Below are 14116 nucleotides of genomic sequence, written 5' to 3'. Positions count from 1 at the left end.
GTGTTGCTCTGGTTGTCCCCACTGCTTGTGAGAATATCAAGAATTCTCCACTTGGGGAAGTTAAATTTTCCCCCTTTCTCACTATTCCCCCAAGGGGGACCTGCAAATACTTTTTTGTTCACTGCTCAAATCACTCGGGGATTTATCAGGATATCACTCTGGACAAATCTACAAAATCTCACGTCCTACTCAAGGTTCCATGTACTTATGGTGTTCAATTAAGGTGACCATATAAGTTATATTAGGAAATGCACTAGTCAAAATATAAATTTTGTGCCAAATAAACATTTTTTGCTTTACTCTCACACATAAGTTAAAGTTTTAAAATATTAATTACCGTATATTTTCAGCACCCTGCAGTGTTGACATTCCTTTGTTCTTCCTCATGCAAAAACATTTTTAAATTTGTACAGTTAGTCACTATCATTATATATTCTAGGCATTCCTAGATTATACCATCTCAGTCTTTATCGTATATCTTTCCTTCTGATTTCATTTGTGCCCCCAGGCCTCCTCCCTCTATCATTCTCACATTCAGCTTCATTCAGTGTTTTGAAATTATTGTATTACGGTTAGGTAGTATTGTGCTATCCACTTCTGAATTTTTACAATCAGTCCCATTGTACAATCTGCCACAGGACCCAAGGATTTTTATTTTTATTTTTTTATTAATTAAAAAAAAAGAGATTAACACAACATTTAGAAATCATTCCATTCTACATATGCAATCAGTAATTCTTAATATCATCACATAGATGTATGATCATCATTCCTTAGTACATTTGCATCGATTTAGGAAAAGAACTAGCAAAACAACAGAAAGAGATATAGAATGTTAATATAGAGAAAAAAATAAAAATAATAATAATAATAAATAAAAATATATATATATATATATAAAGGAAAAAGAAAAAAACTAAAGACACAAACAAACAAACAAAAAAACTATAGCTCAGATGCAGCTTCATTCAGTGTTTTAACATAATTACATTACAATTAGGTATTATTGTGCTGTCCATTTTTGAGTTTTTGTATCTAGTCCTGTTGCACAGTCTGTATCCCTTCAGCTCCAATTGCCCATTATCTTACCCTGTTTCTAATTCCTGCTGGTCTCTGTTACCAATGACATATTCCAAGTTTATTCTCGAATGCCGGTTCGCATCAGTGGGACCATACAGTATTTGTCCTTTAGTTTTTGGCTAGACTCACTCAGCATAATGTTCTCTAGGTCCATCCATGTTATTACACGCTTCATAAGTTTATTCTGTCTTAAAGCTGCATAATATTCCATCGTATGTATATACCACAGTTTGTTTAGCCACTTGTCTGCTGATGGACATTTTGGCTGTTTCCATCTCTTTGCAATTGTAAATAATGCTGCTATAAGCATTGGTGTGCAAATGTCCGTTTGTGTCTTTGCCCTTAAGTCCTCTGAGTAGATGCCTAGCAATGGTATTGCTGGGTCGTATGGCAATTCTATACTCAGTTTTTTGAGGAAGAGCCAAACTGCCTTCCACAGTGGTTGCACCATTTGAAATTCCCACCAACAGTGGATAAGTGTGCCTCTTTCTCCGCATCTTCTCCAGCACTTGTCATTTTCTGTTTTGTTGATAATGGCCATTCTGGTGGGTGTGAGATGATATCTCATTGTGGTTTTGATTTGCATTTCTCTAATGGCCAGGGACATTGAGCATCTCTTCATGTGCGTTTTGGCCATTTGTATTTCCTCTTCTGAGAGGTGTCTGTTCAAGTCTTTTTCCCATTTTGTAATTGGGTTGGCTGTCTTTTTGTTGTTGAGTTGAACAATCTCTTTATAAATTATGGATACTAGACCTTTATCTGATATGTCATTTCCAAATATTGTCTCCCATTGTGTAGGCTGTCTTTCTATTTTCTTGATAAAGTTCTTTGATGCACAAAAGTGTTTAATTTTGAGGAGCTCCCATTTATTTATTTCTTTCTTCAGTGCTCTTGCTTTAGGTTTAAGGTCCATAAAACCGCCTCCAATTGTAAGTTTCATAAGATATGTCCCTATATTTTCCTCTAGCTGTTTTATGGTCTTAGACCTAATGTTTAGATCTTTGATCCATTTTGAGTTAACTTTTGTATAGGGTGTGAGATACGGGTCTTCTTTCATTCTTTTGCATATGGATATCCAGTTCTCTAGGCACCATTTATTGAAGAGACTGTTCTGTCCAAGGTGAGTTGGCGTGACTGCCTTATCAAAGATCAAATGTCCATAGATGAGAGGGTCTATATCTGAGCACTCTATTCGATTCCATTGGTCAATATATCTATCTTTATGCCAATTCCATGCTGTGGCTTCATAATATGCCTTAAAGTCCAGCAGCGTGAGACCTCCAGCTTCGTTTTTTTTCCTCAAGATACTTTTAGCAATTCGGGGCACCCTGCCCTTCCAGATAAATTTGCTTATTGGTTTTTTTATTTCCGAAAAATAAGTTATTGTTATTGGGATTTTGATTGGTATTGCATTGAATCTGTAAATCAATTTAGGTAGGATTGACATCTTAACTATATTTAGTCTACCAATCCATGAACACGGTATGCTCTTCCATCTATTTAGGTCTTCTGTGATTTCTTTTAACAGTTTTTTGTAGTTTTCTTTGTTTAGGTCTTTTGTCTCTTTAGTTAAATTTATTCCTAAGTATTTTATTCTTTTAGTTGCAATTGTAAATGGAATTCGTTTCTTGATTTCCCCCTCAGCTTGTTCATTGCTCATGTATAGAAATGTTACAGATTTTTGAATGTTGATCTTGTAACCTGCTACTTTGCTGTACTCATTTATTAGCTCTAGTAGTTTTGTTGTGGATTTTTCCGGGTTTTCGACGTATAGTATCATATCGTCTGCAAACAGTGATAGTTTTACTTCTTCCTTTCCAATTTTGATGCCTTGTATTTCTTTTTCTTGTCTAATTGCTCTGGCCAGAACCTCCAACACGACGTTGAATAATAGTGGTGATAATGGACATCCTTGTCTTGTTCCTGATCTTAGGGGGAAAGTTTTCAATTTTTCCCCATTGAGGATGATATTAGCTGTGGGTTTTTCATATATTCCCTCTATCATTTTAAGGAAGTTCCCTTTTTGAAGTGTTTTCAACAGGAAAGGATGTTGAATCTTGTCAAATGCCTTCTCTACATCAATTGAGATGATCATGTGATTTTTCTGCTTTGATTTGTTGATATGGTGTATTACATTAATTGATTTTCTTATGTTGAACCATCCTTGCATACCTGGGATGAATCCTACTTGGTCATGATGTATAATTCTTTAAATGTGTTGTTGGATTCGATTTGCTAGAATTTTGTTGAGGATTTTGGCTTCTGTATTCATTAGAGAGATTGGTCTGTAGTTTTCTTTTTTTGTAATATCTTTGCCTGGTTTTGGTATGAGGGTGATGTTGGCTTCATAGAATGAATTAGGTAGCTTTCCCTTCACTTCAATTTTTTTGAAGAGTTTGAGGAGAGTTGGTGCTAATTCTTTCTGGAATGTTTGGTACAATTCACATGTGAAGCCGTCTGGTCCTGGACTTTTCTTTTTGGGAAGCTTTTGAATGACTGATTCAACTTCTTTACTTGTGATTGGTTTGTTGAGGTCATCTATTTCTTCTTGAGTCAAAGTTGGTTGTTCATGCCTTTCCAGGAACCCGTCCATTTCATCTAAATTGTTGTATTTATTAGCATAAAGTTGTTCATAGTATCCTGTTATTACCTCCTTTATTTCTGTGAAGTCAGTGGTTATGTCTCCTCTTCCATTTCTGATCTTATTTATTTGCATCCCTCTCTTCTTCTTTTTGTCAATCTTGCTAAGGGCCCATCAATCTTGTTGATTTTCTCATAGAACCAACTTCTGGTCTTATTGATTTTCTCTATTGTTTTCATGTTTTCAATTTCATTTATTTCTGCTCTAATCTTTGTTATTTCTTTCCTTTTGCTTGCTTTGGGGTTAGTTTGCTGTTCTTTCTCCAGTTCTTCCAAGTGGACAGTTAATTTCTGCATTTTTGCCTTTTCTTCTTTTCTGATAAAGGCATTTAGGGCCATAAATTTCCCTCTTAGCACTGCCTTTACTGCGTCCCATAAGTTTTGATATGTTGTGTTTTCGTTTTCATTCGCCACGAGATATTTACTAATTTCTCTTGTAATTTCTTCCTTAACCCACTCGTTGTTTAAGAGTGTGTTGTTGAGCCTCCCCATATTTGTGAATTTTCTGACACTCCGCCTATTATTGATTTCCAACTTCAGTCCTTTATGATCCGAGAAAGTGTTGTGTATGATTTCAATCTTTTTAAATTTGTTAAGACTTGCTTTTTGACCCAGCATATGGTCTATCTTTGAGAATGATCCATGAGCACTTGAGAAAAAGGTGTATCCTGCTGTTGTGGGATGTAATGTCCTATAAATGTCTGTTAAGTCTAGCTCCTTTATAGTAATATTCAGATTCTCTATTTCTTTATTGATCCTCTGTCTAGATGTTCTGTCCATTGATGAGAGTGGTGAATTGAAGTCTCCAACTATTATGGTAGATGTGTCTATTTCCCTTTTCAGTGTTTGCAGTGTATTCCTCACGTATTTTGGGGCATTCTGGTTCGGTGCATAAATATTTATGATTGTTATGTCTTCTTGTTTAATTGTTCCTTTTATTAGTAGATAGTGTCCTTCTTTGTCTCTTTTAACTGTTTTACATTTGAAGTCTAATTTGTTGGATATTAGGATAGCTACTCCTGCTCTTTTCTGGTTGTTATTTGCATGAAATATCTTTTCCCAACCTTTCACTTTCAACCTATGTTTATCTTTGGGTCTAAGATGTGTTTCCTGTAGACAACATATAGAAGGATCCTGTTTTTTAATCCATTCTGCCAGTCTATGTCTTTTTATTGGGGAATTCAGTCCATTAACATTTAGTGTTATTCCTGTTTGGATAATATTTTCCTCTGCCATTTCGCCTTTTGTATTATATATATCATATCTGATTTTCCTTTTTTCTACACTCTTCTCCATACCTCTCTCTTCTGTCTTTTTGTATCTGACTCTAGTGCTCCCTTTAGTATTTCTTGCAGAGCTGGTCTCTTGGTCACAAATTCTCTCAGTGACTTTTTGTCTGAGAATGTTTTAATTTCTCCCTCATTTTTGGGAAGGACAATTTTGCTGGATATAGAATTCTTGCTTGGCAGTTTTTCTCTTTTAGTAATTTAAATATATCATCCCACTGTCTTCTAGCTTCCATGGTTTCTGCTGAGAAATCTACACATAGTCTTATTGGGTTTCCCTTGTATGTGATGGATTGTTTTTCTCTTGCTGCTTTCAAGATCCTCTCTTTCTCTTTGACCTCTGACATTCTAACTAGTAAGTGTCTTGGAGAACGCCTATTTGGGTTTATTCTCTTTGGGGTGCGCTGCACTTCTTGGATCTGTAATTTTAGGTCTTTCATAAGAGTTGGAAATTTTCAGTGATAATTTCTTCCATTAGTTTTTCTCCTCCTTTTCCCTTCTCTTCTCCTTTTGGGACACCCACAACATGTATATTTGTGCGCTTCATACTGTCATTCACTTCCCTGATCCCCTGTTCAAATTTTTCCATTCTTTTCCCTATAGTTTCTGTTTCTTTTTGGAATTCAGATGTTCAATCCTCCAGTTCACTAATTCTAGCTTCTGTCTCTTTAAATCTACCATTGTAAGTGTCCATTGTTTTTTCCATCTTTTCTACTTTGTCCTTCACTCCCATAAGTTCTGTGACTTGTTTTTTCAGATTTTCTATTTCTTCTTTTTGTTCAGCCCATGTCTTCTTCCTGTCCTCCTGCAATTTATTGATTTGGTTTTTGAAGAGGTTTTCCATTTCTGTTCATATATTCAGCATTAGTTGTCTCAGCTCCTGTATCTCATTTGAACTATTGGTTTGTTCCTTTGACTGGGCCATATCTTCAATTTTCTGAGCATGATCCATTATTTTCTGCTGGCGTCTGGGCATTTAATCAGATTTCCCTGGGTGTGGGACCCAGCAGGTTGAAAGATTTTTCTGTGAAATCTCTGGGCTCTGTTTTTCTTATTCTGCCCAGTAGGTGGCGCTCGCGGTGCTCGTCTGTCTGCGGGTCCCACCAGTAAAAGATGCTGTGGCTCCTTTAACTTTGTAAAACTCTCGCTGTGGGGGAGGGTCGCCAGCTGAAGCGGCTTGGGGGAGTGCCGATCAGAATCTCTCAGCTGGCCTGGGAATCCGCGCGTGGGGAGAGGGCGCCGTCTGCTGCGGCTTGGGGGAGTGCTGGTCCAAATCTCTCAGCTGGCCTGGGACGCCAAGCGTGGAGGGGGGCACCGGCCACTGTGGCTTGGGGGAGTACCGATCCGAATCTCCCAGCTGGCCCGGGAATCCGCGCGTGGGGAGGGTCGCCAGCCTCTGTGGCTTGGGGGAGTGCCGGTCCAAATCTCCCAGCCGGCCCAGGATGTCAAGTGTGGCGGGGGGGGGCGCTGGCCGCCGCAGCCTGGGGGAGTGCCTATCCAACATTCCCAGCCGACCGGGAAGCCACGTGTGCAGAAGGGACCCCGGTTGCCGGTGTCTGTGGCTTGGGGGACCTCCGATCCAATTCTCCCAGCCGGTCCAGGGGGCCGCGCGTGGGGGGGGTGCCAGCCGCCACGGCTTGGGGAGACCGCCTGTCTAATTCTCCCAGCCAGCCCAGGAAGGAGGGAGGGAGGGACTCTGGCCACCAGCCGCCCCAGCCCGGGGAAGCGCGCGCCCCTCGGTGATCTCACCGCAGCGGATTCTCTCTGCCGGTTCAGCCATTCCAGAATGGGGTACGCTGTCTTTTTGGTCTCTGTCGTGGCTCCTGGAGCTGTTCTGTACCGTTTCTATTTCTTTAGTAGCTGTTCTGGAGGAGGAACTAAGACCCGCGCTTACTAAGCTGCCATCTTCTCCGGAAGTCCCCAAGGATTTTTATTTTATAATTGGAAACACTCTCCTTTTTTATCCACCTTCTTAAAACCAAGAGTGCAACTTAAAGCACAAGAACCCTTTTGGATTCTCCAGCAGTGGTTTACAAAATGCTCTGCAGGGCTCTGTCGGCAAAAACAGTGGAATGGATAAAAGAATATAAATGCTGGTGGAAGGGATGCCAAACAAGCTAAATCTACTTCCTTCAACATGAGAAGATCCATTATCTTCCTCTTAAACTTTCATCTAACAAAAATTTATATGTCAAAAAAAATAAAATCAGTGGTTATGGTTTGTTTTCAGTGGATGCCATTTAATGCAATGTCTTATTTTCTAGAGGAGACCCCAGCAGAAAGTGACTAGCCCAATACCAGTCAAGTAGCAGAGCTGGAATTTGGTGGTCTTTGCTTCACACATGATGGTAAGAGGCTATAAACATGCTTTGACTTCATGGAATACTCTAAAGAGATCAAATTTAGTCCAACTGGTCTATTCTTACAGACCCATGCCCCCCAAAATTAGTTTCAATGACACCTTGTATTTCTCTAGAAATATTCAAAACTGCTATTGGTATAGTTTTCTTAGACATGGAGGAACAGTGATTCATTTACCCTTCTCCCATTTTCCAAATGTGAAAATGAGACACTGGAAAATGATGTACATACAGTCAGTACTACCAATTGTTGGTTATAGAATCAATAAAAATAGGAAAACCACATTAGGGAAATTACAGGGATTCAGATCTGATCCATTTTAAAAGAGCTGCAATATACAATCACTGAAAGAAACAAAAAGAGGAGAATAAGGGGGTTTTGCTTCTGAAGAGCCTGCATTTCAAATACCAAAGTCATTAAAATGATAAATTAACTTTATATTCCTTAAAAATATAGGTTAGTTTACAAAACCATGTTTATCAGCAATGTGCTGATGCAGGAATGGGAAGAATCTGGGAAGAAGACTATACTTTGGGACAAATGGCAGGGATGTGGCAAAAGCAGGGAAGCAGGTTGTAGCTGTGAAAAGGAATGCATTTCTTCCTGCCCAGAATCATTAGTTTGCAGGTATAGTCTAACTTTACAGATTACTATTCTCTTACCCAAGGGAATCAACAAGTTATCTATTTCTCACCTCTGGATACAATTCAAATATGAAAATAGAAGCTAAATGTTTGATTCCACAAGGCCCAAGTGAGGCATCAGCCTTCCCCAGAGAACAAATTATTGAGGAATTATCCAATTAGTTGCTTGGCTGCCTCCTTGAGCCAACATGAATATGCAGTAGGAACTAAGACCCCACAGTCCTCTTTGCTGGTGCCTGGGGGAAAATCATCACGTTCATTTCCCTATCTTCTTCACAGAATAAATAGAAAAGAGTAAAGTGATCACTGCACCTCTTTTTTCCACATTCCTAACCCCAATCACATGACTAAGAATCTGTGGTTTGAGGAGGAGTTAAGCAAGATGGCTAAGTCTCCAACTGTCCACAACCAACAGTTTAGAGTTAAATTCTGACTGGTGATTTCAGTAGACACATTCATGCCTTGAGGAGTCTTGCAATGGAGAGCCTAAAATTGGACCTATCTCAGGGATTAAATCTCCTTTGATGAATACCACTTGTGAGCCAAATAAGAACAGTGTGTGAAGGGCAGGGTGATGGTAAGATATAATAAACTTCACACCTAATGGACTAGTTCTTTCCCTAAGAATGAGTCTTACTTATTACTATTTGGCATTGGTGTCACAGGAGATAAGGGTAGGGCATGGTCTTATGAGGAGGTGAGGGAATAAAAGCCTGGTCTGTCCATCAGGTCCTCTACCTTCTTAGATCTTTACTTAATCTATACCTTATAAATAGAGATTTTCTTTTTCTTTCTTGGTAGACATTAGAGAGAGAGTTTTCCCTCTTATAATTGAAAAGTTCTTCCTAATATCTCTACTACTCTCTTCTCCTGTTCAGTCTGTGTTCCTGACTTCTGTATTACCTTCATACCTTACCAATTCCATTAATGAAATTCAATTAACTATTATATGAGCTTTAGTAGAATGATCATAAAATGTGCAGTCACAAAAATCAAGTCTTAGCTGTGTGACTCTAGTCAAATAACAAACTCACAGTCTCAGTTTTTAAATCTATAAAATGGGGATGGCAAGATCTCTATTAATGGGTTATTGTGAGGATCAAAATAAATGAAATTGTGAATGTAAACTTCCCAGAACATTAACTGGCACATAACTGATGTACAGTATTTAGGCCCTATGTGTCAAATACTGAACTAGATATTTTATGTACTATCCCATACACTGCTAATTACAATGAGGAAACAGTGGGGCCCATGTGGCAGAGTCACACTCAAGGTACTGGAGGGGTCACAGACGGGAAAGGAGGTTCTGGAACTGAGAAAGTCTGTCATGTGGAAGTAGCACTCAGTAGAGTTTTGAGTGATTGAATCAGCATTTGAAAGTCTCAGTGTGGTAGTGAGAGCTTTGCAGAGGGAGGTAATCATAAAGGTTCAGAGTTGGAATGTGGCATTTAGCGATGCTGCTGGGCACTCGTGGGATGTCTGACCAAGAAAAGATGTGCATAAGAGTGCAAATAGCCCAGAGCAAAGACCTGAGCTTTGTTCAGAGAAAAGATCAACTGGTTTTCTCCAGTTAAGCCTGTACTCAGCTATGCTGATCATATAGGTCCTAACAGCCCCTGAGAAAAGGGGTTGGAGCCTGTGGGAGGAACCAGGAAACCTATGGATGGGAGGATGGGGGTGGGGGGAGGATATCAGTTCCTACTGTTGAGTATTCCAGCACCTGCCAGGGATACCCTGGGGAGGCCAGACCTGGCCTGCTGGGGCCCAGCTGCCAACCAGGCCCTCCTGGCATCCAACAATGGGCAGTTGAGAGGTCAGGAGGGAATTGGGCAGGGAGGACAATGAGATTCCGATGCTATAGAAAGGGGAACAATTGGGACAGAAGGAGAGAGCAGCCAAGTGTTTTTGAACTGTGCATGGTTGGGGTGGGGAGGAAAATGTGAGGATAAAATTAGAATGACTGGACTTTATGGGAGTGTCAGGGAATGAGAAGGAGAAAGGCTGTCCTTGATTATTCTGTTCAGAACAGAAAAAGGTCAGGTTGGCCAGGGAACAGGCTCTCTTGTTCCTGACCTTGGGTTTGGTCTGTCAGTAACAGTGATCTCCTCTGCCACGCGGCTCTGATCTTGTCTGCAACTCAGTTACTTATTCTTCTGTCCTCTCAATGAATATTTATTAAACTCCTTCCAAATATCAAGCTCTTTGCAAGGGACTTGGGACAGAAATCTGTACTTTATCTCCCTACTATTGATGAGTTAACAGTCTTCAGAGAAACAGACTTAGAAACACAGTTTTGCAGCAGAATGAATTTTAAATGCCCTGGTAGATATGTGTGTAAGATGCTTTAGGGGGTGAGCAAAGGAGCTATTAGGTCACAGCACAGGGGCCCCGCACCCAACCCGAGGAAGCTGTGTGTGTTGGAAGAAGGATTGAGAGAGGCTTCCCAGGGCAAGTAACATTTGAGCAGAAATCTTGAAATCTAAATAGGACTTTGGCAGACAAAAAAAAAAAAAAATAGAAAAGGGAAGACCGGGGAGTTGGGAAGTCATTCCAGGGAGAGAGATTAAAGTTAATTGGGAATCGACTAGGAAAATTCTTGTCAAGTCAGGCCCCAGAATTTCAAAAGGCTTAGGCTGATGTCAAGTACAAGTTATTCAGATGACTGCAAAGCTTGAATTAAAAATTCTAGGTAGAGAGTTGTTCTTTTCCTTGTGCTTACAGTGTCTAGCATTGCTCTGGTTTCTGATGTGCCTCTGACCCCATCTTGTGTAGAGAGAAACGTGGTAGGTCTTGATTCACTAATACATTTAGAAGGGGGAAAATGTGGCTTTGTCTCCATTTATATCTGCTGAAAAGGGAATACACATCTAGTACAGCAAAAGTGAGTTGGATCAGGACTTAAGAGAAAAAGCATTCTCATAGCTTTTAGTTACAAATTGAAGTACACTGTATACAATACACTTTAACAAGTATACTTGTCAAAGACGGATCCTCCCAGATTTAGACCTGCAGGATCTAGGAGTATTAGGTAGGGGACGAGTGAATTGACCATGGTGCAGCTGGTTGTTGGGAAAGAAAATCAGTGCTGCTTGAACCTGAGGCACTAGAAGAGATGGATTCTGTAACGTTATTCCTTTCCCTCTGATCCTCACACCTGATAATTCCCTTAAATAATGTCTAGACCCAGAGGTGGATAAAGCCTTCCTCTCAAAGTTTTTGACAGAGTCTACCTAGAATCCTCTGCTGTTTCAGAGGGATGTCCAGATTCAGTAGCAAATAGAGTCATGTTTGATTAATGATGTTTGTATGGGTAGGCAATGGAGGAAGTGGTGGTAAAAAGCCACATATTTCCCATGCCTGGGAAGTTTTCAGATGGGAAGAAAGTAACTGAGGTCTGCAGAGGTTAAGAGATCTCTCTCTTTAGAGAACAGTATAGTGCTACACTATCAATTGCGTAGCCCTTAGCCATATGATGCTATTTAAATTTTTTCTTATTAATTATTATTGATTTATTTATTCTTCTGCATGGGCAGGCACTGGGAATCAAATCTGGGTCTCCAGCATGGCAGGCAAGAATTCTGCCATTGACCCACCATCACACTGCCTTTTTTATTTATTTATTTTTGATGCTCTTTAAATTTAAATGAACTATTATCATAAAAACAAAAGAATTAAACTCAAGTACTCAATTATCAAAGAACATCATTACAGAAAGTTCTTTTGTATAGCACTGGTAGAGATCAGTGGATTAAAATGTAGCTCAGGAGCCAAACTATCTAGGTTAAATCTCAGCTCAGTTACTTGTGGGTTATATGACCTGGTAGAGCTGCTTTGTCCCTCTGTGCCTCAGAAATCCTCATGTAAAATGCAAATACTAACAGTACTGATCTCATTGTGTTGTTTTAAGAATTATATTGTCTAACTTACATAACGAAGTGAGAACATCCTCTGGCACCTGGTTAGCCCTCAATTAGTGTTAGCTAGTATGATTATTATCTGGCCAGGTTCATACAGCAATCTAAGAGAAGAAATGGCTAGAAAGTGTCCCAACCCCAATCTAGCTCTCTCTACTGATTCATCACCCTGCTCTCAATACTGAGCGTCATTTGACATTCAGAATGCCCTCTCATTGGCACCCCACCTGTCTCCCTTCTTGCCCTGGTCCCTTATTCCTGGGCAATGGAATCTCCTATCCTAAACCCAGGGCATTGTCCCATGCTTGCCTTTTCCTCCTTTTTTTCTCTGCCTGATGCCCACTTTCCCTGGGAATCCTGGCTTCTGAGAACAGCTGCAGCTGCTATCTTTGTTTGCAGCTGCTGCTCAGAGACAGGGCACCATGGTTCAATGGTACTTCCTCTCAGGACTAATTTTGTTTTCATTTCTCCTTGAGAATCTTGTTGGACTGTGCCAACTGTGGACACTGTATCAGCTGCCCCCTGCCTCTCTCTGTCTGTTCCTGATGCTTCTGCTTTGGGACTCTTTATACTCAGGCCCCCACTGGGTCCTACACTCCAAATTATAGCCCAGTCATTCCTTCTCCTGGTTTTAGGCAAGATCCAATACTGTTATACCCCAATGAACACCTTTTCTCATTGTTCTGCCTCTGCATTGGTCTCTTTCCACCAGTCCGAAGTGATGGACAGCTCACCTGCATAGCAGATCATGATGGTGATGAAGATGATGATGATGACCAATTCTTGAACACAAAGAATGTGTCATGCCTTATGCTGCATGTTTTATGTCTATCATATTTAATGTCACAAAAATCCTTCAAGATATTATTGTCATCATTTTGCAGATAAAGATTCTGAAGTCCTAGGAGTTAATGAAATTTGCCCAAAGCCAATGATAGTACATGGCAAACTTAGCAATTTACTCAGGGTTTGTCTAATTCACAAACCCCAAACCAAAATCATGGAACCTCAATGTGCGAGCAAGATGATGGTCATACACATTATACGCAAAGAATTTTTTTGTATACTCTCCCTTGTCATGGAAGGAGATATATCCAGTGCCCAAATGAAAACTTTCATGTTGCAAAACAAGGGTCTTCTGGTGAATGAGAAGCTTTAGAATCAATGTGGTCTTGATCCTTCTCCAAAGGGGGTTATCTTGGTTATGTTTGGTACTCTAGAGAGAGGTAATCAGTTACCTCAAAGAGGCTTAGTGGAGAGTATGGAGGAGCCCAGTGGTTTGGGCAGCAAAAATCAAAACAGTTGTCACCCACATGAGACACAGCAGGGCAGCATCTGCCTATTTCCTGATGTGACCCTCACCTTCCTCCCTCTGCCAGGAGGCTCCTGGCCTTCCAGATGTCCCATTCAAAAAGGTTGCATCCACAATCCTTTTATCTTGCCTTTATTCTGTCCTCCTTTTAAACTTCCTTTTGTGTCTTCCTGCTCTTTCCTCTCTCCCTCTCAGCTCTACTCATTTTTACATTGGCTTCTTTCATTTCTCTGGTTTTGTTTGTTTCCAAAGCTTTGCTTCTGGAACAGGGAAAGGCACTTCCAGGAGCAAAGATAAGGGGGTAATTTTATCTTATATTGATTAGAGGATCAGCAAGTAGCTCAGAGATGGAAAGGAGTGGTGAGAAAGGGTGGGAGGAACAGGATGGAGAACTGCTTATAAAACTGAAGGGAAAGTTAGTGGGATATATACCTGGAAAAGTAGAAGAAGGCCAGCTGTAGGGGAGGGGGAGCTTAAATGTTAGTTTGGACTTTTTCATTCTGTAGTAGTCAGAGAACTAATACAGGTTTTTGGTCAATGAAACAAAATGACCATGGCTTCATTTTAAGACAGTCAGTCGGGATGGATTTGTGGAACGAAGGGGTCATGGATGCAAAACAATTGGAAGTTTGAGAGAATGCTATTCCATGAGTCCAGATGGATAGATAACGAGGGCCTGATGTCTATTCTCGGGGCTGAGAATGCCTAAGTGAAGAGTGAGGAATAGTGAAGGTAACATATGGTAAAGTCTTGCTTATGCTGTTTTGATCTCTTTATCTCTGGCTCTGTGTTGCCTTCTCCGCATGCACTTTTTTGGAGCTCTGACTCTCCTTGATTCTGTTTCTCTTGCTATCTACATGCGACTTTGTCTCCCAG

The sequence above is a fragment of the Tamandua tetradactyla genome, chromosome 7 (assembly GCF_023851605.1).
Source record: "Tamandua tetradactyla isolate mTamTet1 chromosome 7, mTamTet1.pri, whole genome shotgun sequence".
In the NCBI taxonomy this organism is placed as follows: Eukaryota; Metazoa; Chordata; class Mammalia; order Pilosa; family Myrmecophagidae; genus Tamandua; species Tamandua tetradactyla.
The sequence above is the reverse complement of the archived record's forward strand: the minus strand, read 5'-3'. Positions refer to the sequence as shown.